General features: G+C 39.2%; 1 protein-coding gene and 1 non-coding gene across 2 annotated transcripts in view; one reads left to right on the top strand and one right to left on the bottom strand.

Annotated features, from left to right (window-relative positions):
• CHCHD3 (coiled-coil-helix-coiled-coil-helix domain containing 3) overlaps positions 1-22368 on the bottom strand; it is a 279252-nt gene that overhangs the window by 183224 nt on the left and 73660 nt on the right. The gene's annotated exons all lie outside the window — the stretch shown is intronic.
• On the top strand, positions 4716-4823 carry LOC132372292 (U6 spliceosomal RNA). Its single transcript, XR_009505160.1, has one exon. It is a non-coding gene; the product is annotated as a U6 spliceosomal RNA (small nuclear RNA).

Here is a 22368-nt window from a genome sequence, read left to right as displayed (position 1 = left end):
ATAATGTAAGCCACGGGGGTAAGAACTTTGTCTTATGCACCACTGTAACCCAGACACTAAATAGTGCCTGGCTCTTGGCAGGCATTCAACAAGTATTTTTGAAAGAAATGAATAGAGTTTAATATGATGGAACACAGGTACCCTTTATATAATGGTAATTTAGAAAGAAATGGCACTGTCTTGGAACGCTGAATGACTGAAATCTAGCAAACCTACAGTAAATCAGTATTATTTAACCAGCATTAAGACCTGGTTCTGAATACAACCAAGAGGACATTTATTTTGGTCATCTATGTTTCTACATAAATATCATTTAAAATGTCATTCAGAATTTAACAATCGATGTTTCCTTCCTTTCCACAAGAACACTTTAAAAAAGTGATTAAAGCACACTAAAATTTACTCACGATCTGGGGGCATTTTCCTGCATGGCTTCAAAATGATGCCTAAGGGGAAAAAACTCAGCCCATAACCGGAAGCCTACAACTATTATGAGGGATTACCCATAGCTTTAATCTTAAATGGTTCTCATCTCCCCCTTCCAGACAATCACCTCTCCTTTACACATTGCATATTACTTTGTACCTCGAGTCCCTATTTCAAGTCTCACTTGAGAACAAGTTCTACCTGTCCTGGATTTTCTCGGACCATTTTCTTATCAAATACATTCTCTTACTGCACTGAAAAAATAGATCTATATTTGAAAAGAATTCTGGTTTTAGTTCACAAGTTAACGTCACCATATCCATGGCCCACACGCCCCCCTCCCTCAGGAATTCACAATTAAACTCCCCAGGAGGAAGTTACGCGACACCCCAAAGCACCCTTGTCTTGCATCTAACTAGAAGGACCTACGGCCTCTTTTTTATCTGTCTTAAACTGAATATTTAGAGGCATCCTAAACTACAATAATCATCTTTTTATCTTAAAGTATACATCAATTGTCAAAACATTCAAAATACAACTGAACAATGGTGGGAGCAGGGAGGCAGAGACACACACCACTGAACTGCGCCATATCAGCAGGGCTTGAAAATAAACTGTTTTATAGAAGTAGTGGAAGGAAATGCCCATGCATGACCTGTTACTACTGAAGACTTGTTTTGAAAATATCTACACCCTTCTCCCTTGCGAACATACACTGGATGGGTGCTGCAGCTGTTTATTTACTGAGGTGCTCGAGAAGGACCACAGAGTCCTCGGAGGAAAAACGAACCAGAGGTCAAATATCTCTGGGGCAAATCCCTTTCATCAGCCCAGCGGGGCAAGACAGCAACTTAAGCACTGGCCTCACCCCACGGGCCTGAGCCAGGGACAGATGACAACATGAGATGGCTGCCTCCTGAAGACAGGAAACCAGGACAACATTCCCTGGTTCAGGGCCCTGGTCTCTGAAGAAATGACAGCATCCTAGTATCCTAACATATGCAAAAGATACATCAAGCCTTTTACAGTGTTTTGCACTTATGTTTCTTTTTGTTAAAAGACACATTTTTGCCAGGACACATATTTTGAAACTGTCCTTGTTCAGTTGGTAAGTCTTGGCAAACTTTTGGCCAGAGAGAGAGAAGATATTACCATTCTCCTTTCTAAGATTTGTAGGGCAAAGAATCAATACTTCTCTTCTTTTCTATTTCAAAGGACTTTCAAGCTTGAACCAAAATGCAACCTCTCACCCTCCACCTGCATTACGCCTCTCAAACATACACAGATACACACACCACCTAACTCACTCCAATGCTTTTTATGGTAGATGCTTAAATGTTAAAGCTTAGCGGACTCCTCCATCAATCCTAAACATTTTCAAAGAAAGAATAATTACACAAAGTCCTTTATTATTTTTTAAATCAAGTAGTCTTTGAATTTTTAATCATTTTTGATTCCCATATTGAGCTGCTAATTTGACTGATGCATAAAGGTTAATGACTGCTGTCTTTATAAACTTTGGTTGTTATCATTACATAATTGTGCTTTTTTATTCTGTTTAGCGCTTACAACCTTCATTTGTACCTTTTCTCATATTTTTGTTTGGTACAGCTTTGCCAATCCATTAATTTTTTAACTTTTATTAAGATTAAAACAAATTATTTTAAGTGTATGCCACATAAATAATACATAGCTCTTGCTGTGTGTGTGCGTGTGTGTGTGTGTGCGTGTGTGTGTGTGTTAATATAATCTGGCAGCCTTGATCTTTAAATGGGTAATTGTGGCCAGGCACAATTATTAACAGTAAGAAACTGACACACCTTACTTTATTTCTTTCCTTTTATATTACGTTTACTATTAATCTTACTTTGCTGTTATTTCTTTTTACCCTTTCCTTATTTTCCCAGTTATATCAAGTTACTACACATTCTCTTCCCCTCTCAAAAAGATCTTTGGTATTTTTCTATGAGATTTGTGGTCATCCTCTTCCTGAACATTCACAAACGCTTTTTTCCCTACTATTGTTTAAAAACAAAATTCCTACTATTTTCTCAACCACCACCCTCTGCAAACTCAGTAAGATGAAATCATTTGAATACTTTGACTGCCCACCCCCAACTCTTAGCTAAGAGTTCAGTGCTTTTAAATTCATACAATTCCTAGTTTTCTCATTAAGAATTACTCTTCATTTTCAAGAATCCTTATTAGCAGCTTTATTAGATGTTCCCCGTCTACCATCCATGTATATAGTGCAAAGGTTGATTCTCGTGGGTGCTGCTTCTCCTCTCCAACTTTCCCTATTTAAGATCTGTTATAATTAATTTGTAATTTGGTTCGAGTTCTTTAAGAATCTTCCTAAGATGGACCAGCGTGTCAGATACTTAGCTGTGACTCGGCTTCACACCCCTCTTTATCGTCTGCTTTGTGAAGTGGCAGCGGGAGTCTCTAAACCCCATTTCTGGTTTGCAGCTGGGTTCCTGTTAGGCTCTGTCAATAGAGGGCGCCAGAGGGAGACCGCAGGCTGGAGGAGGGAAAAGGAACTCTCCAGTTTGCAGTCTACGCCTTGCAGCATTGCTCAGGACTCACTGCTTCAGGCTAGCAGCAGCACCTGTTCCTACAGCAGCAGTCCAATCCAGTTTGCAGTCTGCTCAAACTTGCAACCTAACTGCACCTCACTCTGGAAACACCAGCCCTGCCTCCCGGTAGGCTCCTCAAAAATCTGAGTCCAAGACCCACTGGCCTCCCCTCCTCTGGACTACAGTTCCACAGAGCCCTCCTCCAAGCATCAGTGTTTTCAATCCTGCTGCTTCCTGCCAGTGCTACCTCTGGGGTAGCTTAGAGCTGCACTGGCCAATACAGTCAACATTAGCCACACGTGGCTGTCAAGCCCATGAAATTTCATTTGTCCAAACTGAGATGTGCTGTTAGTATAAAATACATACTGGATTTTTAATATTGAGTATGAAAATAAGAATGTAGTCGGTCTAATATATTTTATAGTGATTATACGTTAAAATATAATATTTTGAATATACTGGGGAAAATAAAATCTTAGAATTTTTTTTTTGATGTGGCTACTAGAAAAATTTTAATTACATAGATGGCTCACATTACATCTCTACTGAACAGTCCTGCCTTTGAGTTGTTTTGTTGTCGTTTTGCATTAACAATTCTTGCATTAAATTCTCTCTGTATAAATAACTGATGAGTTTTGTCTCCTTAGTGGATTCTGGCTGCTGTTTACATTAATAAATTCTCCAAATCCTTGCGTATCTGTGAGTCTCTCTTTCACCCTGACAGGCACATGAGAGCTCAACACAGAATTTGGGGGTTTCAGTCCTTTCTCAGGAATCCCTAGATGTCACTCTGCCTTCTAGCTTCCAGTTTGGCAAAGAAAAGCCTAAACCCAGACTGACCCCCTTTTCCTTTATAAATCAGTGGTTCTTTCTGTCGGGAAGCTTGTAAGATTTTCTCTTCATCCTCAGAGTTCAGAAATTCTAGCAGTGTATGACCAGGTGTGCATCTTTTCTCATCAATCCCCCTGGAATAAAGAGAGGCCTCTCAATTTGCAGACTCCAGTCTTTCTTCAGCTCAGTGAAATGTTTTTATATCATTTAATTATCACAGCTCCTCTCTCTCTTCCCTTTATTTCCACCTAGAATTTAGTCTATTTCATCAAATATACAGGGTTATTTCACCCTCATCCTTCAATATGAAATCAAGATGCCTCTTAAAATCAATGTGTCTTACCACCAACAACCAAGTGGCAATAGTTGCCAGTGCCACAAACATCAAAAGCACCATTCAAATATTTCAACAGTCCTTGCTAGAAGCAGCTTTTTTGAGTGTCTTTCTCCCTGGCTGCTGCTGCTTTTCATCTTCTACTCACCAGGGCTCAGGGCCGGCTGTCCGGTTATGTTACGCAGAGGTGCCCGCTGAATGGTGGGAGATGAAGCAGTCTCCACCCTCTGGCCCAGTGGTATACCACCGGCTGAGACCTTTTCCGCCCCCTGTCAAGGGAACCAACAGAAAGTCTCTCTGTTCCCGTCTCCCACCCTCTACCCACCCAAACAGAGACAAATCAAAAGGTTCTCTCAGGAACATTCAAATAGACTGGGGCCAACTTGTGCTGTGCCGAAACTAACCTACTGGCTCTCACCCATCCATCAGATGCTCTACTAAGAAAAAGCACCTGCGAATTAGACTGAAATTGCAATGAGAGGACAATGGAGATGCTTTCAAGCTTCCAACTCCCTAGAATCCTTTCCACCTTTAAAATTTCTATTAAAGTGCTCGCTTCGGCAGCACATAATACTAAAATTGGAACGATACAGAGAAGGTTAGCATGGCCCCTGCACAAGGATGACACGCAAATTCGTGAAGCGTTCCGTATTTTTTCAGCTCGGTGCTTTGTGACCACCTAGAGGGGTGGGATAGGGAGGGTGGGAGGGAGGGAGACACAAGAGGGAAGAGATATGGGGACATGTGTATATGTATAACTGATTCACTTTGTTATAAAGCAGAAACTAACACACCCTTGTAAAGCAATTATACTCCAATAAAGATGTTTAAAAAAATTTCTATTAAAGCTTTTTTTTCCCACATTAAAGGGTTACAGCAAGTCCTCTACATATAAACCTAAGTTGCAAACTTTCAAAGATGCAAACGTGTGTTCCATCAACGTCAGGCATGAGTGAAACTGCAGCTTGCCCTCCGTCTCCTACTGCTGACGATCCTTCAGCTCTGCCATCTCCCCCCTCCTCTCCCTCCTGCAGTCAGTAACTCCTCTTGCCTGTTCACTCGATGCCAGCCCCTGTATGCCAGCTGTTGTACTATACTACTGTACTTTTCAAGGTACTGTACTATAAGATTAAAAATATTTTATTTTTTGTTTGTTTTTTATGTATTACTTGTGTGAAAAGTATTATAAACCTATGACAGTACAGTACTATATAGCCGATTGTGTTAGTTGGGTACCTAGGCTAACTTTGTCAGACTTACGAACAAACTGGACTTACGAACGTGCTCTTGGAATAGAACTCCTTCGTATGTAGGGGACTTATTGTACTTACAGCATTTTAGGGCAGAGTTAAGAGATTAAAAGTGCTGGATGGGGCAATCTCGGGCACTGTACATTAATTCTTATGGAAACCGTTTCCCTATTTTCGTCTCTTCACTCTAAGCTGCATTTTCCTAAAAAAGAAACCTTGTTCCTATGCTGGAGAGGGTGTGGAGGAAAGGGAACCCTCTTGCACTGTTGGTGGGAATGTAAATTGATACAGCCACTATGGAGAACAGTATGGAGGTTCCTTAAAAAACTACAAATAGAACTACCATACGACCCAGCAATTCCACTACTGGGCATATACCCTGAGAAAACCATAGGTCAAAAAGTGTCATGTACCACAATGTTCATTGCAGCTCTATTTACAATAGCCAGGACATGGAAGCAACCTAAATGTCCATCGACAGACGAATGGATAAAGAAGATGTGGCACATATATACAATGGAATATTACTCAGCCATAAAAAGAAATGAAATGGAGGTATTTGTAATGAGGTGGATGGAGTTAGAGTCTGTCATACAGAGTGAAGTAAGTCAGAAAGAGAAAAACAAATACAGTATGCTAACACATATATACGGAATCTAAGGAAAAAAAAAAAAAAAAAGGCCATGAAGAACCTAGTGGCAAGACGGGAATAAAGACACAGACCTACTAGAGAATGGACTTGAGGATATGGGGAGGGGGTGGGGTGAGATGTGACAGGGTAAGAGAGTGTCATGGACATATATACACTACCAAATGTAAAATAGCTAGCTAGTGGGAAGCAGCCGCATAGCCCAGGGAGATCAGGGAGATCAGCTCGGTGCTTTGTGACCACCTAGAGGGGTGGGATGGGGAGGGTGGGAGGGAGGGAGATGCAAGAGGGAAGAGAAATGGGAACATATTGTATATGTATAACTGATTCACTTTGTTATAAAGCAGAAGCTAACACACTATTGTAAGGCAATTATACTTCAATAAAGATGTTTAAAAAAAAAAAAATAAAAAATAAAATGCAAAAAAAAAAAAAATAAATAAAAAAAAAATAAAAAAAATAAAAAAAAAAAAAAAAAAGAAACCTTGTTCCTAAAAAGAAACATAGCCCCCCCAGCCCATACTGCAAGGACTATGAAGTCTTTCTAGATATATACAGGGTGAAAACTACTAATACCAGAACAGAGTCAAATAAGAGCAATTTTTACATGGGGACAGAACAACATGGTCCAGTTCTGCGCTCACGGATCATCATCAGGCATAACTGAGGGACAGGTCTTGGGGAATCAACAGATAGAAGACACCCTATATCGCAGAGCTCTGCCTTTAGTATCACACGGTAGTAAGTTCAAGATTAAACTCCATAGCAAGCACCTGTTCTATAATGCTGGTGAAATGCTCAGCCAACTGCTGTAAAGGCCAGTCTGGCTGAGAGAAGAGGGCACCCTCTTTGGAAAACTGAAGAGAAAATGAAGTTGTATGTGAAACCGAGCGATAACCCACCTCCAAGCAATTCTGCTCCCAAAACACTATTTGAAACCCACTCCAACAAAAGGATAAACAGTCAAATTTTGTATCACTGAGCACAGTCACAACTGTTATTATTAGCTAGTTAGACACAGGCTTGAGAAAAGAATCTCCGTCAGTCTCACTTCTGAATAAAGACGGCCCTATATTTTTTACTTCAACTACTCTGTAACCTCAAAAGAAATATCAAGAGTGGAAGGGGCCTTCTCCATGAGGCCAGGCTCATCTTTCTGTTAAAGTCACCTTGGTCCGCACAGGAAGCACAACAGACAGCCTCGGCTCCCACCCCGCCCACCCCGCGCTGCACTCTCCCTAGGTAACAGCGATCCACGTTCATGCCTCTCTGGCACTACTCACCAGCTAAAAATTCATTCCTTGGCAGATGTTTTATTTCTAGCATTCCCTATGAAATCATGCTAAAGAAAAAACAAACTCTAATAAAAACACATTGATCTGAAAGCCACACTAAGCAGCATACTGGATCTCACTTCATTTTAATTTTCACCTTAAACATAAAATGAGATGGCAGAAACACGTATCGAAAGAGCAAATGATGTGAAATTCGGTATTATTTTACCTACTGTCACTTTACGGTAACTCCTATTCATTCCCTTGATATTTCCCATCTCTTACAAGTTAAATCACAGACATACCTTAAGAAGTAAGAATTACCATTCAGAACTCACATCAACGACAAAAATAAAACAAACGAATGGAGTTGCAAAACGAAAAAGCATTAAAAAGTACTTTTCAGGAATTTACTATGCACACCATAGTGTGAGGACAAGGAATCAGCCCAGGAGACAGCGGAACAGCAAGGCCTTGCTCTTGAGGAGTCTGCCAGAACACAGTTCCAGCTATTCCAACAAAAGCATTCAGGCCCATGTGGTCCTCTCATTCTCTAGTCCACTTAATTTGTTATTTTTAGTAGTGAAGGCTTTAACATATAACTTATGTCATCCAAATGAAAAAATGCATAATATTCAACTAATTATAATATAACCATTTATGGAGTACCTGCTTATGCCAGGTATTTTATTTAATTTAATCCTCACAAAAATCCCACAGAGTAGTTGCTATTCACCTTTCAGAGCTGAAGAAACCAAAGCTGAGAGAAGTTAAACTGCTCAAAATCACGTAGGAAAATATGTGGTGGCATCTGTATTCTACACTTGCGACTCCAGAAACCATGTGCAAGTCACTATACTACATGGTCTTGATTGTGTGAACTAAAACGCTCAGCCAAAGCCCCCCAAAGTAAAATGTTCCATGGTCTGGTTCAAATATTAATACACACGTCTAGGTTTTCCTCCCTCCCTTAACAAAGCCCTTCCTTCTTCCATCCATTTATGCAGGGCACAACTCAACTGGCCCTAATGCAGTTGCAAACACAAACACAGGTACGGATATCACATGGCAACGAGTGGCTGGCTGACAGGCGATCCAGAATGTGCTTCCATGCTTTTCTTTTTCCACTCACAGACTCCTGAGGTGAGAGAAACACTGGTACAGTGCTATTCCAAAGGTACAAATCTGCGTATAAAATTACATTAAGTGAAGAAGGATAAACTAAAGATTATAGTCACACTGAGTATGACTACAAAACACTGTGTATAACATTCTACAAAAATTCAAAGAGGCTTGTGTTAGGTCTTTCTCCCTTTAGAGTTACTACAGCTGAGAAGGTAATAAATTACTGTTTAAGTTGCTTTGCAAAGGTACCAATGCCTATGCTGAGCCCCAAAGTTAGTAGTTACAGAGGTGGCGATCCTCCCAAACCCCTTCACTAATCCGCAACGTAATTCTCAGTGAGGAGGGAAAGGAACTGCGAAGTTGGAGTGAGGATGATGGAGTGAGGAGGACGTGCGCTCACCAGGCTTTTGAAATGGACTGTTTACTATGGGGCAGCCTTTCCAGAAAACCACGATGGCGTGGAAGCAGATCAAGAGAAAGGAACTGCAGTATTAACTACAGCTAAGCACATCCTGGGCAAACTGCCTCCGCGTTACACCCATGTTTAACAACATAAGAACTTCGAAATGGCTAGGTAAACCACACCTACTTACACAAAGAAAACTATTTCCACAGTGTTAACAACCATTTCTAAATTTCAGTTATATTACAGGCCTGAGGAACTGAGGCTTTTAAATTATGCAATATTAGTCACTGACACAGTGCTCCAATCCCATGCAGCACGAACCACGTTAGCTAAACCAACAAAATGAATAATTTAACTCCCAGCCAGCAGGAATTCACTATGCCACCTTCATTATTTACCTCACAACACCCATTCCTCTCATTTTTGAAGTAACAGCTGTAGGTGTTCAAGATGAGCCCACCGGCTACTTACATAGATCCTGATCCACGTATCATAGGAAAATTAATCCATCCTCTGTTCAAGGTAATCAAGGATGAAACGTCAACCTTCGCTCTTACTGGTCTTCCTCATTAAATTCTAACCCATCAAATGTCAATAATCACTAATGCATAATATAATCAATAAAGCCATACTTCAGATAAAGCTCATATGCTATGTTATTTCCACTGCACACAATGTATCTCCTCGGCAACTGTGTACTTTCACACCTTTTGCTATCTGAATTTTCCTTCTTGCGCCAGAAAAGGATTTCTTTTCCTTTTTTAAAAAGGAACAATTTTGGACACAAAAATGCTTCTATCATTTTCCTTCCTGGGAAGAATTTTATGGCTTCTCACTGTAACTAACAGGGTTGTGAAAAGCAGCAAGAAACCAGATGTATTCATGGCAATCCAGAACAAATTTTGTCACAGAGACTAAGACTTGAACTCAATCACTCTTTTACACTCAGCCGAATATCAAAGGTTTCCCAGTTAATCCACAGTTCGCAGGAGGCCTATCTAGCTTCGATTTCGCAGAGATGATAGCCATCACGGAGATGTGAAAAACAGTCCCTGAATCAGATAATGCAGTTTTATAAGCAGCTAGAATTGTACTAACTCATATTCAACTCCTAGTTAAAATAATTTTGAGATAAATAAATACTGTCAAGGAAGAAAAATTTCAGGGATAACTATAAATTTCATTAAGATATATAGCAGATGCTACATGGAAGACGAATATTCATTCATTCCATCTGGCTTCTACTGCAATCCATTTTATCTTTACAGTGATTTCCAAATATCCCAACTTAAAATGCTTACACTGTGCAAAAATTCAATGACAACATGTCTGTGGTGCAAACAGTTTGTCATTTTTTGCTTAGTTCAACATGACTAAGTTTAATGTATTTTGACAGACTTGCATAACATCCTAAAATGTTTTGAACAATGAAGTTTAGGCCGCAATGCAATATTAATGAGTGAATAATGTTCTTGAATATAAGGTTTAATATTTAATGATTCAGAGTGTTGCCTGGATTTGATGAAGAAGAAAAATGTGGTTTGGAATCACTGCATTTATCAGGGGACCTGCGCAAAAGACTACGGACTCCAGGCAAACCTTTAACCTAAACTTTGAGCTGGGGTCTCAAGGTGTGAAATTGATGCTTCGCCAACTGAATTTCTAGTGCCTATCAGTATTCACAATATCACACCATTTATCAAGTGTCATTCACCAGAATTTTAAAATTACTAGGAACTCACATGTCTGTGTCAAGAAGTGAAAAAAAAAAAAGGAGAGTTAGTGTAAAAATAACATTGTGTGGTCTACATTCAAATATACTTAGGAATCAAATCTGCCAGCTGCATCAACATGTCAATTTGATTATTCAGTAGCAAGTTCAGATCAAATCATGACTTATCTCCATATCTTCTATAAAGAGAAGTTCCTGATCTAAAAAATTTCACAGAGAAATTGGTTCAATGTGTCCATCCAATCCAATGATAATCTGCACCCATTACAGGACTTGCCTCATTTGCAAACAATACTATGTCTTAAAAATAAGCATAAAAAGAGCAACAAGAGCAGGTTTTACTGAAATCAGTTAAGTAATACTCAAAACCACAGAGCTAGGAAGAAAGGACTGTAAAGCCCTCCTAACTGGAATGTTAACATTACTGTGGTTTTAAAACAGAACACCAGTCCAAGGATGAAAATAATGCCCAATTTCCAACATTCATCTGCATTTACAGTTCACAACAGCCATGTCAATAATCACTAAAAAATCTAGGTTAAGATTTGACTCTGCCACATACTGAATTTCTCAATATAACCTCTCTAAGCTGCTGGTTTTCTCATAGGAAGATGGGCATAGTAACACCCTATGTCACACGATTGTTATAGAATCAAATTAAATAATATTGGTAAGCACTAGGTCAAACAAAAAGCATTAATACCAATGTGAATAAACAAAGAAAAACCTGGGTAACATTTACCGAGCACCTGCAATGCTCTTGGGAAGGGCCTGCACATAACACATCACTGACATGATCACCATGGTGGTTAGATCACAAAGAACAGGCAATGGCAATCTTTGTTGCCTCATTTAGTTCCTACAATAAAGGAGGAAAATAAGCACAAAGTAACAGAAGAATCTATACAAATGTACAGGTGAAATATTTTCTCACCTAAACTTCTATTTAATGTCATATTTTGATAGTTTACAAAGTATCTTCATTTGGAAAAAAGACAAAGTAACAGTGATACTCAATGCTCTATTAATCAATTTGATATAACATGTTTTAATCACTGATTAAAGTATTTATTGAGCATTTATTATGTGCTTAGCGTACAAAGCATTGTTTTAAAAATAAAATCAATGATTCCACCATCAACCACAGTAACATCCCTTCCTTTATATCATGACATTTAAATAATGCTATTAAGTTCACTCTATTCCATTTTTACCAGATCAGCAATTGTATCACCAATTATTTCAAAAAGAAATAAAACTGCTTTCAAATATATACTGTTGAAAACCTGAGAAGTTTGCCAACGATAGATAATAGTCTTAGTTCACTATAAGATCTTAATTACCACCACTGTCGGGGAGAGTCCCTTTTTTCTGTTAAACCATTTAAAAGAACTGATGCTACAAATTCAATGAAAACTAATTAATTTCTCCTAAGCACCGGTCCTGATGCTCCTGCAGGTAATGATGGCATCTCTTTAAGGGAACACAGATTCAGTAATTAGACTTTTCTCAAGTGTGAATAACTGAGACAAAAAGGCAGGTATTCACTTGGTATTTTTTTACACACCCCAATCCAAAAATATATATTAAGTTACATCAGTTTTTAAGATTATTCTCTAGTTTACAATGTACTTAAGGGCAGAACAGAATGCTTAGTAAAATGACAGGAAGAATACACAAGAAACTGTTAATGATGCTTACCACTGGGGAGCAAGATGGGGTACTGGGCTTATTTTTTTTCAGTGTTGTGATGTTGACATTTTTACGCAAATACATTACGTTTGAATAAAATATGTTAGAGCGGCACTGACTATTAGAAATATAATGCAAACTGAAAACATAGTTTTAAATTTTCTAAAAGACACATCAAAAAAAGTAAAAAAGAATCAAGTCAAATTAATTTTAACAATGTGTAATATTTTATTTAGCCCAATATATCCAAAATATTGTCATTGCCACATGTAATCAATACAAATTATTAAAGAGGTATTTTATATTTTTTTCATATTGAGTTTTTGCAACCTGGTGGGTATTTTACACTTAGAGCAGATACCAATTTGGACCAACCACACTTCAAGTGCTTAACAGTACAGGGCTACAAAAAGTTTCAAAGGCATATCTAGGCATAAGTTAGGTATTTTTCTTCCTAAATTTCAAAGCAGTAAGGAGGTGCTCATTAAAAGCTTCTCTCTTATCAGTTCTCAGCTCATGGCATGCTACTCTCTCACTGTTGATTTCTTAGATCTTTATCCAACCCATACATGTTATTTACCTTCTTGGTACATAAATAAGAATTCATAAAATTACATATTTCATGTGCAATGTCACTGACTGTTTTCATTTCACGGCTTTAACTACATGAGCAGAAGTGGCTACTGCTAATCACTTGGATCTCCTTTCAGAATATCTTTAAAAAGCCAAACACAATTACATCCCTTTCCCACATACATAACACTGCAATATTCCAGCAGTGGAGACCCATGGACTTTACAGAGGGTCTCCCAGCCCTTGAAAATGATTTTCTGAGCAAGCAAAAAAAAAAAAGTGAAGGCACCAATACATAAGGACAACCATCAATTTTAGAACTTATATTACCTAAAAGGAATATTTCTCAAATTAAAAGCTATGTTAACTTTTTAAAATCACTTGTTACTCTAAAAAGAAAAAAAAAGTTCTCAATTTCTCCCATTTAGCACTTTAGGAACTAGACCTGGGCACACCCTTGGAAAAAGGCAAACAATGGCTCATGCAAAAGAGAACAAGTTCATCTAGCTTCCGTTAGCTTATTTTTCCTGTATTTTCACCAATATAAAGATTTTCTATACTCCTTAGAAAGGATAAAGGCAAGAACAAATGAGAAAGGGCATTTGAAGAAAACACAATATAACTAGAGAATAACTAATTCTCTGAAATGGATGGATGGATGGATGGATAGATGGATAAGACAAACAAATTTATGGAGCATTTACTATGATTCTGTGTGAGTCACTGAGCTAACAACTGTACATGGAATATCCCATTTAATCCGCAAAATAACCCAGAAGATAACCCAAGGTGGGTGTTATTACTGTCCTCCATCTAACAGATGAGTAAACTGACCCTTGAAGAAGTTAAGTAATTACTGATGTGGTCTCCAAGCTAGTAACCCTTAAAGCTGGAATTCAAACCCAAGCAGTCTGACCTTTGAGACCTCACTCTTCACCATCATACTCTACTGCTCTTCAGTTGAAGAGAGAAAGGAGTTCTCTGTAAGAAGAAGCATTTTGTATTGAAAGTTGAATGTGTGCCAGGCACTCTATACACGTTATCTTATTTAATCTTCATTTAAAAACAAGCTCATCAGGTAAGTATTCCTATTAACCCAATTTCATAACTAAGGAGACTGAGGTGTAGAAGGGTGAGTTACCTATTCAGGATCACAGATCATTAAGAGGCAAAGCCAGCATTCGGATCAGATCTCTACTCCAAAGACAATGTTTGGTCCTTATTTTTTTCCCCTCATAATTTAGGTGGGTTTGTAATTAGTATAATGGTAGAAATCCATGATGATTAGGCTTTCCTGCTACTAGAATAATTTTATTTGTTGTACCTAACAATTCACAAAAAGCATGCTTTATATAGAGATAACCTGGATGAAGGTAAGCACTACCAAAGAAAGACCACTCATATAAGACTACTAGAGGCTACAACACTAATTTCTAAATCATTTTTAGCTTACTTTAATAGAATTAACTCAGAATGGGAGTACTATTTAAATAGGGACACATTTACAAATTTTTTCTTTTCAACTATCTACAGAACCCTCATTAAAACTGCTTTTCCATTTAACGTCACATAATAATGATGCCTCTGGAACTCTTTATATACAATACACTCACACTGGCAGTAAATGTTGCAATGATATTACCTTACCATTCATTTAAATAGTGATTGCACAAGAATGAAAATGAAAATGAGTGACATTGTTAAAAGTTTCATTATGGTTTCCAAGATGAAATGACTAAGTCACTGAAAAATAAAACACATATTTGAATTTCTAGGAGTTGCAGTATGTTCATATGCCTGGGAATGGGGTGAAAAAAGAAGTAAGCAATGAGATCAATTCAGATAGTTTTTGAAAAAATCAATTCTAAAAGCATTAAGGATCTATGTATTAAAATTAATCAAGATAACCCTCAGAAAGCAGATTCTCAAGTAAGATAAATCTTCATAGACAATATACAACATGATTTGCAGAAGACTGTTAGAACCTGAAACTCCCATTATTGCCAATTCTTAAAAATTCCTTTAAGACGCACGTTTACAGGGCTAAAGGAGTACAGAATTGGCAAACATGCTCCTAAAATAGCCAGAGACCTGTTTGCTTTTAAAGAAAAATGGGCTTCAAATGGTAAATTAACCTCTCTGAGTTTGGGTCATTCCAATGGGAAGACAAAATAAAGCATTATTTTTTAAAAGCAAAGTTAAGAATAACAAATACCACCACAGAGGGTTTTTTTTTTTTTTAACTGTGTGAGATATATAAAACTAGTTAAGTAGGGTTTCCCTGGTGGCGCAGAGGTTGAGAGTCTGCCTGCCAATGCAGGGAACACGGGTTCGAGCCCTGGTCTGGGAAGATCCCACATGCCGCGGAGCGACTGGGCCCGTGAGCCACAATTGCTGAGCCTGCGTGTCTGGAGCCTGTGCTCTGCAACAAGAGAGGCCGCGACAGTGAGAGGCCCGCGCACCGCGATGAAGAGTGGCCCCCGCTTGCCGCAACTAGAGAAAGCCCTCGCACAGAAACGAAGACCCAACACAGCCATAAATAAATAATAAATAAATAAATAAATAAATAAATAAATAAATAAATAAAATTTAAAAAAAAAAAACTAGTTAAGTAACTCACACAGCTCAAGAATTTAACAATTGAGGGAATGATCATTTTGTCACTGTCCTGTATATATGACAGTGAAGAGGTACCACGTGGCTGTAAAGACCAATTTCACTTCCTTCCTTACCATGAGAAGGCACTATAATCTGAAGTTCCTTGTCACTTTCAAATGTAGATAGTCTCCTGTTTTATACTTGCGGAGGCTCAGTGCTTCAACTCAAGATCTTGCCCACAGTAATCTGCCACCTTTAAGTGGCTACTCTTTGGCCCATTTGTTTTACTATTACAAACGTACCTACTTAGCTAAAAATAGATGAATAGGGACATATGACATCATTTTTACAAATCAATTAAATCCTAGCCTTAACCCTTTTGATATTTCAAGCCACAATCACTGAAGAATCCTGATGAAAATAACTTCCATCAGAAAATCAACACTTAGAATTTTGGACCTGGAAGATACTTTAAAGATTTAATAGGAGAATTCATTTACTGCTGAGGAAAAACTATAAAACAACACCATACCCATCAATTTACATAGATACATCTATCAATCAGTCTATTCATCTGTTATGGATTGAATTGTGTCCCTCCCAAAATTAATATGCTGAAGCCCTAACCCCTATTACCTTAGAAGGTACCCTAGTACCTTAGAAGGTTATTGACAATAATCCAAAATGATCTGACAAGTATTTATTAGGTGTCTAAACTCTCATGGCACTCACTCAGTAACAAAAAGACTACACACTCCATCCGACTAACCACTGCTAAAACTAATGAAAATACTAGCTAAATAAACAGACATAATAAGGCATGGTCACCTGGGCATAATGCAACTCAGCACTGGTTTTATTACTATACCCCCAAAATTTGCAACAATGAGACAAAAGCAGAGACTCATATTGGTAGTTAACTAGCACAATTTCTTGAAGGTAATTTGGCAACAATAATATTCTGTATAACCTTTGACCTAGTAATTTCACTTATAAAAATTTACCCTAAGGAAGTAATACTGGGTATGTGTAAATTTAATAACAAGGATATTCAAAGCAGTGTGTTCATAATAGTGACACATTTTGAACCATTTATTTGGAAGTCTCAAGGTCTTATATAAAAGTGAACTACCATGAAATTACCTATTGACAAAACATGTCCATGATACAGCTTAATGATAAAAATAAAGCAGCTCAGAAAAATAGGGACAATATGACACCACTTCTGTTATTTTCCCCCTTCATATGTATGCCTGTGTACCAAAATATTTACAACAAGTCTGTGTGAATTAGTAGGATTATGGTCATTTTCATCTTCTTTATTTTGTTTAGCTGCATATCTCTAATTTTCTATACAGTGTATGCTATCTTTGTAATTAGAAGAAACACTTCTTGTTACAATACTATCATGTGCCTTGTGATTTTTGCTTTTATCCATAGATATTCTTAGTTACTAAGAAAATACTATGGATGAGGTTATGTTAGAACACAGAAAAGCAGGCCAGGCTGCAATAAAAAATCAACTATGGGACAAGGAAAGAGAAAAAAGCAGAAACGTTCTAGAAGTAGTCAGGGCAGGGTCAGTGCTCAGAAACAATTCCCCTTATGGAGTGTCTGAGAGCCACAAGAAGGTGGGTGTCCCACAGCTGCTAACTCCAGACCCCTGCAGCATTTAAAGACTCGAAGGTAGGGGAAACTTGTAACTCTCTGGACCTCCTTAGGGACCCCGAGCTGTACCTCTGTTGAGCCCTCTCTCTGCAATGCTACAATACGTATCTCCCAATCTTCTGATTCTTTTAGTTTCTTGATTAATTTATTTGCCCTTTCAAAATGTCCTCTAATTCATTACAGCCTTCCTGGAATTGCTGTCTGGCTTCTCAACATGTGATATCAGATGTCCCATAAACAACAGGACTATCATATTAAAGCCGTGAATTAGATCCAAGCATCCTACTTCTCCCCAAGCCTATTAACGTGATGTTCTACAGGCAGAATCTCACTTAATTTGCCATTTACAGGATAACCTTTCCAGGTGTATCTTTCAAATCCTTCCTGCTGTTCTGGATACCTCTTAATATCTGTATGTTGGGGAAAATCATCTGAATGAGGTAAGAAAATTAATCCTGTTTTTTTCCTAATGGAAGAAAACTGGAGGAGATGAGCACACAGTGCCATCAATTCATGACTGCACAAAACTCTTAAGAGGACTGCCTTCCTAAGGGAAGTACAAACGGCCCCTCACTGTGAAAAGCAATGAATATTTCTGTCTTTGAAATGACCAGATTGGGTGGTCAGAAGGGTCAGGTACGGAGATTGCCTTTTCTTCCACATTTTGCATTAGTTATACAGTAAAAGACAACTGTCTTCAGGCACAGAACTGTCACCAAACGTTCCCAGACACGGCAGTTTAGACTACTGATGGTTTGCAGGATTAGGAAAAAAAAAAATAAATCAAAATGAAGACTCTTCTGTCTTCTACAAACATGCAGAAAAGCAAGAAATTCTAATTCGGGGGGTGGAGGGGCAAGCCTTGTAACAGCAAGGCTAAGCATATTTTCAATAAAAGTAGATTTAAAAATCACTCTCCCACCTTTATAACATCTCTCAGTATCATACTGAGAAAGAATGATGTACGTTAAATACATAAAGATAACACTAGTCAGACATAAAAAATGCCCAAGACAAATTTAAATGACCATCATAATAAAGAATCTGTTCTTTTCTTTTTGTATTCCCCCTAGGATTCTGTCAGTAAACTAGAATAAACATGTTATTAAAAGAGAATCAATAGAAGGCTTTAAAATATACACTACCATAAAAGGTCAAGCCCTGGGATCGATTTTAATATAACATTTTTGTGCAGCTTCCCAAAGGGTTCTTTTCTAATATTGTTCTTCATTTTTCTCTCACTTTGTTCCCTGACTGGTGAATGTGTTGTTCTTGTCTGCAAAAGGCTGTCTAAGGCTGAGTTTGCTGAGTGTGTCATTCCTATGAAAAGCTGCTAGAAAATGAAAAAAAAAAAAAAAAAAAAACTCAAAAAACATTTAAAGGTAGTGGAGGATAGATACAAGAGAGGATGAAGCACAAGGCAATGTTCAACTCACAGACGGTACAGGAATGCTGAAACTCAGAACAATCTGCCATCACAGGCCGCCCTGGGCTTTTGCCTCCCCTGGTACCTTGGGCGAGCACTGATTCCTGGGAGGCAGGAAGGCCAAAGAAAGCGGAATAAGTTCAGGTTTCAACTAAAAACTCTCACCACACCAGGTAATGGATGCAGATTTTCAATATACAAATCCATGTGACTCCTGGTTCCTCTTGAACTTAAAGGACCAAATGTTCAAAGGAAAAGTTGATGCCATCGACAGGATTCATGGGAACTAATCAGAGGTACAGGCTTCCTGACTTCTGTCCCAACTTTCAAGGCTCAAAGACAGATAAATCACATTCTGGTCCAGTCTCATATAAATATGAACGCATGGGCTTCCCTCATGGCATAGTGGTTAAGAATCTGCCTGCTGATGCAGGGGACACGGGTTCGAGCCCTGGTCCGGGAAGATCCCACATGCCACGGAGCAACTAAGCCCATGTGCCACAACTACTGAGCCTGTGCTCTAGAGCCCGCGAGCCACAACTACTGAGCCCGCGTGCCACAACTACTGAAGCCTATGAGCCCAGAGCCTGTGTTGCGCAACAAGAGAAGCCACCGCAATGAGAAGCCCGTGCACCGTAATGAGGAGTAGCCCCCGCTCGCCGCAGCTGGAGAAAACCCGCGTGCAGCAACAAAGACCTGATGCAGCCAAAAATAACTAACTAACTAAATAAATAAATAAATAAATAAATATGAATGCAGGGACTTCCCTGGTGGTCCAGTGGGTAAGACTCCACACTCCCAATGCAGGGGGCCGGGGTTCAAACCCTGGTCAGGGAACTAGATCCTGCATGCCTCAACAAAGATCCTGCGTGCCGCAACTAAGACCTGATGCAGCCAAAATAAACAAATATTTTTTTTTTTTTTTTTTTTTTTTTATAACTACTTTATTTATTTATTTATTTATTTATTGGCTGTGTTGGGTCTTCGGTTCGTGCGAGGGCTTTCTCCAGTTGCGGCAAGCGGGGGCCACTCTTCATCGCGGTGCGGGGACCGCTCTTCATCGCGGTGCGCAGGCCTTTCACTATCGCGGCCCCTCCCGTTGCGGGGCACAGGCTCCAGACGCGCAGCAGGCTCAGTAGTTGTGGCTCACGGGCCCAGCTACTCCGTGGCATGTGGGATCTTCCCAGACCAGGGCTCGAACCCGTGTCCCCTGCATTAGCAGGCAGATTCTCAACCACTGCGCCACCAGGGAAGCCCCAAATATTTTTTATAAATAAATAAATATGAATGCATGACACAGTATATATTTTACATGTTCCTAGTTACAAATTCTATGTTTTTGGTTGCCAATAAAAACAGTCCAAAGCCCAGATTATATTCTCATAATGTCAGTTTTTTACTTTCAGACAACACTAAGCAACCATCTCAGGACAAGACAGAAAAATAGATTATTTCTGCCTAAGTCACCAGAAACCAGAGAAACTGTTGCCTCTGGAGTTAAAAATGCAGTCCCCCTATCAAAAAATGGACGCCAACCAAGCCTGCTAGGCAGGGAAGATGTGAACTGCAGCTGCTCCCTAAGAACCAAGAAAACTTGAAGTGTTGGGAAAGAGGCGTGGGCTTGGAGTAAAAGAGAACTGGGCTTAAATCCTGAGGCTGGCTTTGGTCAGTAGCACAGCCTTGGGCCAGGGATTTAGCCTCTCCCAGTGGCATTCTGATTGTAAAATAAACCCACAGAGAGCAGAGCTACCACAGCCATTTCTCCTCAGTTGCGAGGGTGTGTGGGGGGCGGGTATCACTCAGCTTTGGGTCTGGGGGAATGTAATGCGAGGGGCATCATCTTACAGGCTACCACCTAGGCTAAGGCAGGCCTCGTCAGAAGACTCTTGGCAAGTTCGGAGCCAGTGTATACACATGTACCAGCACAGCACATGGTAAACAGTAGGCAATCATTCAATGGTAGTTGCTGTAGTCATATGATGCTCTTGCCTCTTTTTCCTTTTGGACAAAGTCTATCCCATTTTAATCTATTTACCACAACCATAAAGTACTGTTGTCATTTAGTGATGCATTCCTGTTGGCACTTACTATATGACAACGAGTTTTGCCCTCAGAGACCTTTATATTCCAGTTGGAGGAGACAGTCAATAAACAGATAAAGTGCTAAAGAAACAAGGCAGAGAAAGGACAGCTACAGTGAGAGGACAGGAAAGAGAATGACTAAATAAAGCCATCAGGGAAAGCCTCTCTGCGGGGTTATTTGAGAAGAACCCTAAATAGCAAGAGGGAGTCAGCCATGCAAAATATGAAATACAAGTATTCTAGGCAAAGAACTATGCAGGCACAAACAGGTTTGGCAGCTGCTACAGCTGAAACCTAAAATGGGAGGGTGGTAGGAGATGAGGCCCGAGTGTATAAACATAAAGGGCAGCAGAGGACCAGAAGATCAAGGGAAAGATCTGGATTTTATGCTAAATCTAATGAAATGCCATTAAAGGATTTTAAGCAAATAAACTGCGATGATTCCAAATGCATTTTTTAAAGCACACTAACACTGCTTTGTGGAGAGCAGGATCTGGGGGACAGGACTGGCTCCCTGCATGGAGACTTTACAGTAGCTCAAGTGAGAAATGACAATGACTTAGACCAGGGTTTCTCATCCACGGCACTACTGACATTTGGACGAAACAATTCTTTGCTGTGGGGGGCTGCCCTGTGTTGGAGGATGTTTAATAGCATCCCTGGCCTCTACCCACTAGACAGATGCCAGAAGCATCCTCCAAGTGGTGACAACCTTAAAGGCCCCCAGATGTGGCCAAATGACCCGTGGAGGCGGCGTTGGGGAGAGGGGGCAAAATCCCCCTCAGGTGAGAACCAGCTGGCTTAGACTAAGTAAGGAAAGAAATGGGTGAGAGTCATGAATTTGCAATATATTTTAAAAGCAGAAACATAAAGGCAAGAAGGAGGGAGCAAGAATAATCAATAATCAAAGTTCTGATGTTACTCTCAATTTGTTAGACTAAGTTTTCAGTAGTCTGAGGAAAGTGCTTTCTAAGTCAAATCTACCTGGGGCTGTACAAACAAGTTAAGTTACAGAAACTCACTTGGACAATAGTTTGGGCTCCTTTTCTCTAAGACTATAAAAACTGAATTATACAGTTGACAGGTATATTCATAAAGAAATACACAATTTCTAACATTTTAGAGCAAAATCCACAGAAATATTAACTTTCACCCACTATTTGACAGTATTTTGACAGTTGTATTTCAAAATATAGTCATGTGAATTTAAAAAAACAAAAATGCCCCAAAAATCCCTTCATTGTGAATTCTTTTCAAAACTAAATTCCTTATTTAGTGAGCTCCACAATCAAGGCAAAATTGTACTAAAACCTGAAAAACATAAATCTTCAGTAAAACACCTCAAAAGAGCCTCAGATACAGCATTCATACTAACATATAATAGGTAGCCTCCCTGTTGGACCAGAAAACAATATAGCCTCTGAGATACAGTCTAGCAGAGCGATGATGAGTGTGGCTTCAGGTTCCAGACAGCTTGGGTTCAAATCCCAACTCCTCTATTTTCTGGGTATGTGACTAGAAGCAAGTATGAATCTGTGTTTCAGCCACCTCATCTATGAAGTGAGGGTACCAGCAGATCAGAACCTGCCTCATAGGGTTGCTGTGAGGATTAAATGATCATTACGTGCAAAGTGCTTGGACCAGTGCCTGGGACAAAGAAAGCATTCAAAAACTGTTAGCTACTATTACTACTTATTATTGCTTATTATTAAATGTTACTGCTATT

Source organism: Balaenoptera ricei, chromosome 9 (genome assembly GCF_028023285.1).
Source record: "Balaenoptera ricei isolate mBalRic1 chromosome 9, mBalRic1.hap2, whole genome shotgun sequence".
Classification (NCBI taxonomy): domain Eukaryota; kingdom Metazoa; phylum Chordata; class Mammalia; order Artiodactyla; family Balaenopteridae; genus Balaenoptera; species Balaenoptera ricei.
Note: the sequence above shows the minus strand (reverse complement) of the source record. Positions and strands in the feature narration are given on the sequence as shown.